Below are 5,110 nucleotides of genomic sequence, written 5' to 3'. Positions count from 1 at the left end.
AATAATAAATAAATTAAAAAAAAAAAAAAAGAAAACAGCCCTTTCCTGAAACAAACTCCCTTCCTTCCTGGGTACTAAACTGCCTTTGTAGGACTAAAAAATTAGCCACAAGAGGTTGTGCACGGTGGCTCACACCTGCAATCTCAGCAATTTGGGAGGTTGAGGCAGGTGGATCACCTGAGGTCAGGAGTTTGAGACAAGCCTGACCAACATGGAGAAACCCCATGTTGGGTTTCTATTTCTATTTCTAAAAATAGAAAATTAACTGGGCGTGGTGGCGCATGCCTGTAGTCCCAGCTCCTCAGGGAGCTGAGGCCGGAGAATTGCTTGAACTTGGGAGGCGGAGGTTTCAGTGAGCCAAGATCGCACCATTGCACTCCAGCCTGGGCAACAAGAGTGAAATTCCGTTTCAAAAAAAAAAAAAAAAATTGGCCACAATATTAGAAATTATGGTTTAGGAGTCATGCATCTGGGGAATACAAGGCTCTGACCCTCCCCAAATTGCTCCTGGGGATAAAATCACTATTGTACAACTTCAGACCAGTGCTAGAGATATTTTGCAGACCCTGATTTAATGGATCAGCCGGCACCACCCAGATCAATAAACTGGTTCATCTGATCTTGTGGCCTCCCCCCAGGAATTGACACAATACAAGAAAACAACTTCAACTCCATATGGTTTCATCACTGACCTGACTGATCAGCACTCCCAGCTCACTGACTTCCGTCCACCCACCAAGTTGTCCTTAAAACTTTGATATCCACTCTTTTTCTGGCCAGAACAATGGAGGGTGTAGAAGAGAAGAAGAAGGTTCCTGCTGTGCCAGAAACCCTTAAGAAAAAGTGAAGGAATTTCACAGAACTGAAGATCAAGCACCTGAAAAGAAGTTTGTCCAAAAGATGCTTCAAAAGTCAAGGAGGAAGCTTATCTATGAAAAAGCGAAGCACTTGTACACTTTAGGCAGATGTACAGAACTGAAATTTGAATGGTGAGGATGGTAAGTAAAGCTGGCAACCTCTATGTACCTTCAGAACCCAAATTGGCATTTGTCATCAGGATCAGACGTATCAATTGTGTGAGCCCAAAGGTCCGAAAGTTGTTGCAGCTTCTTTGCCTTCATCAGATCTTCAGTGCAATCTTTGAGAAGCTCAACAAGGCTTCAATTAACACGCTGAGGATTGTAGAGCCATACATTGCATGGGGGTACCCAAATCTGAGGTCAGTAAATGAACTAATTTACAAGCGTGGTTATGGCAAAATCAATAAGAAGTGAAATGCTTTGATAGATAACGCTTTGATTGCTCAATCTCTTGGTAAATATGACATCATCTGCATGGAGGATCTGATTCATGAGATCTATACTGTTGGAAAACACTTCAAAGAAGCAAATAACTTCCCGTGGCCCTTCAAATTATCTTCTTCACGAGGTGGAATAAAGAAAAAGACCACCCATTTTGTAGAAGGTGGAGATGCTGGCAACAGGGAGGACCAGATCAACAGGCTTATTAGAAGAATGAACTAAGGTGTTTGCCATGATTATTTTTCTAAGCTGGTTGGTTAATAAGCAGTACTTGCTCTCAAACTGAAACAAACAAATCAACCAACAAACAAAAAAACCTCTGATTTCCAAATGTTCGGGGAGACTGACTTGCGTAATAGTAAAGTTATGGTCTCCCGCAAAACAAACAAACAAAATCCAAGGTCTGAAAAATATCTTGAACATCAATTTTAGGTTGTATAATACTGATGTTATCCTTAGAAGCAATCAGGGAGGGAGATTAGGAATCTTGTGGCCTCTGGCTGAATGACTGCTAAACTATGATTTCTAGTCTTGTGGTGAATTTGTAATTTGTTATTCTTAAAAAGCAGTCTGTTCCACAGGCAAAAGAGATGTTTGTTTTGGTAAAGGGCTGTTATCACCTTTGTTTGAAAGTTAAACTGTATATTAAATTCCTTCCAAAGTTAGTTCAGCCTATGCCCAGGAAAGAACAAGGGCAGCTTGAAGGTTTAGAAACAAGATGGAGTTGGTTAGGCAGAATCTCTTTCACTGTCATAATTTTCTCACTGTTATAATTTTTGCAAAGCCAGTTTCAAAACTCATTTTTTCCTCAAAATATAGGTTATCTTGATGATTGTTCCATATGCACTTTTAAAAATGAATATTTTTTAATGTTTTATTTTAAAGTGTTCCATAGATTTTACTGAGCTCAAGTTGAAACCACCTTTGCAAAAATTATGACAATGAAAGAGAACTGACCTAACATACCCCATCTTGCCTTTAACCTCCAAGCTGCCCTTGTGCACTTCTGAGCATACACCAAGCTAAGTACAGAAGGAATTTAGTTTAAAGTTTAACTTTGAAACAAAGATGATAACAGCCCTTTCCCAAAACAAAGCCCCTCTGCCTGGGGACCAGACAGCCTTTGTAAAACTAACAAATTAGCTACAAGATTAGAAATTATGACTCAGGAGTCATGCAGCAAGAGACCACAAGACTCCTAACTTCCTCAATTGCTCCTCTGGATAACATCACTATTGTAAAACCTAACACTGGTGTTCAAGATATTTTTCAGACCCTGCATTCTCATGTACCAGTTGGTGCCACCCAAACTGGTAATCTAGTTTAACTAGTTCTGCTCTCCCACCCAGGAACAGAAAATAGCAAGAAGAACCCACGTCAACACCCTGTGATTTTATCCCCAACCTGACCAATCTGTGTTTCCCACTCTGTAGCCTCCTGCCTAACAAATTATCCTTAAAAAACCTTAGTCTCTGAATTTTTAGGGAGACTGATTTGAGTAATAATACTTGGATGATATAGCCAGCTCTGTATGTATTACACTATTTCTCTATTCCAATTCCCCTATTTCAATAAATTGGCTCTATCTGGGCAGCAGGCAAGAAGATTCTGTCAGGCAGTTACAAAATTAATTGAAGGGGATGTTTATGTATTTTATAAATTTACTGACTTTTTGTCTATTTTTGTATCAATGAGAAATGATTGTTGAAACCTCCAATTATAATTGTGGTTGTTTCTATACATTCTTAAGTTTATCAGATTTGTTTAATGTACTTTGAAATTATGATATTGTGTCTGTGTATGTATGTATACATATATATATTTTCAGATTCTTTTATCTACTTGATGATGGATGATCCACTTGATGGATGATGGTTTTATCCATTTGATCAACTTTATTTGCTATAAAATTTCCTTCTATATTCATGCTAATATGCCTTATTCTAAAATCTACCTTGTTTGATATTAGTATACTGACTCCAGTTTACCTTTGTAGTTACATAGTATATTTTTTACACTTTAACAATTAATGTATCTGTGGCCTGATATTTAAAGTGGTTTTCTTCTAGCCAATAGAGAATTGGATCTTGATTTTTTTTAATCCAGTTTTATATTCTCTGTCTTTTAATTGGTGTGTTAGGGTATTTACATAAAATTTTATTATTCATATAGATACGTTTACTTCTATTATGGTTTTGTGGTATTTTTCTTCCCTGTACGTTAAACTAGTATTTATAAAGATTTCATTGAGCTCTTAAAGATTCCAAATTCCTTGGATGCTCAAGTTACTGTTATAAAATGGCTACTGCAGTATTTACATATAACGTATGCACACCCTCCTGTATACATTAAATCACTTCTAGATTATTTATAACACCTAATGCAATGTAAATGCTATATAAATAGTTGTTATCCATAATCATGTAAGATATAATGACAAAATTTAAAAGCCTATACATGTTCAGTACAGACACAATTATTTTTCAAATATTTTTGATCCATGGTTGATTGAATTCATAAATGCAGAAACCATGAATACAAAGAGCTGACTATACCTATTTTTCCTGTTCTTTCAGTGATATTTTAAGGCTTTCAAGACACCCTTTTAAATTATCATGGTTTAATTACAATTAATCAATACTTTATAAATATAAAAATTCTGGGTTGCCGGCAAGATGGCTGAATAGGAACAGCTCCGGTCTGCAGCTCCCAGCGAGACTGACGCAAAAGGTAGGTGATTTCTGTATTTCCAACTGAGGTACCCGATTCATCTCACTGGACTGGTTGAACAGTGGGTGCAGCCCATGGAGGGTGAGCTGAAGCAGGGTGGAGCATCGCCTCACCTGGGAAGTGCACGATGTCAGGGAATTTTCTCCTCTACCCAAGTGAAACCTTGAGGGACTGAGACTGAGGAACTCCAGCACAGATACTGCACTTGTCCCATGGTCTTCACAACCCACAAACCAGGAGATTCCCTCCGGTGCCTACCCCACCAAGGCCCTGGGTTTCAAGCATAAAACTGCGGCCATTTTGGTAGACACCGAACTAGCTGCAGGAGTTCTTTTTTTCCACACCCCAGTGGCGCCTGGAATGCCAGGGATACAGAACCGTTCACTCCCCTGGAAAGGAGTGCTGAAGCCAGGGAGCCAAGTGTTCTGTCTTGGCAGGTCCCACCCCCAAGGAGCCCAGCAAACTAAAATCCACTGGCTTGAAATTCTCGCTGCCAGCACAGCAGCAGTCTGAGATGAACCTGGGATGCTCAAGTATGGTGGGGGGAGGGGCGTCCGCCATTGCTGAGGCTTCAGTAGGTGGTTTTAGACTCATAGTGTAAACAAAGCCAGTGGGAAGTTCAAACTGGGTAGAGCCCACTGCAGCTCAGCAAGGCTGCTGTGGTCAGACTGCCAGATTTCTCTTCTTTGAGCAGGGCATCTCTGAAAAAAAGGGTGGCAGCCCCAGTCAGGGACTTACAGATAAAAACCCCATCTCTCTGGGACAGAGCAGCTGGGGAAAGGGACAGCTGTGGGCACAGCTTCAGTGAACTTAAATATCCCTGCCTGATGACTCTGAAGAGAGCAGCAGACCTCCCAGCACAGCCTTCAAGCTCTGCTAAGGGTCAGACTGCCTCCTCAAGTGGGTCTCTGACCCCCATGTATCCTGATTGGGAGACACCTCCCAGTAGGGGCCAACAGACACCTCATACAGGAGAGTTCTGGCTGGCATCTAGCACGTGCTCCTCTGGGATGAAGCTTCCAGAGGAAAGATCAGGCAGTAATCTTTGCTACTCTGCAGCCTCTGCTGCTGATACCCAA

At 40.5% G+C, this 5,110-nt stretch overlaps 1 pseudogene; it reads left to right on the top strand.

Annotated features, from left to right (window-relative positions):
- The first annotated feature begins 784 nt into the window (after positions 1-784).
- On the top strand, positions 785-1,523 carry LOC126933711 (60S ribosomal protein L7-like; annotated as a pseudogene).
- Positions 1,524-5,110: the final 3,587 nt, after the last annotated feature.

The sequence above is a fragment of the Macaca thibetana genome, chromosome 13 (genome assembly GCF_024542745.1).
Source record: "Macaca thibetana thibetana isolate TM-01 chromosome 13, ASM2454274v1, whole genome shotgun sequence".
Lineage (NCBI taxonomy): Eukaryota > Metazoa > Chordata > Mammalia > Primates > Cercopithecidae > Macaca > Macaca thibetana.
This window is presented reverse-complemented; position numbering and strand designations above follow the sequence as displayed.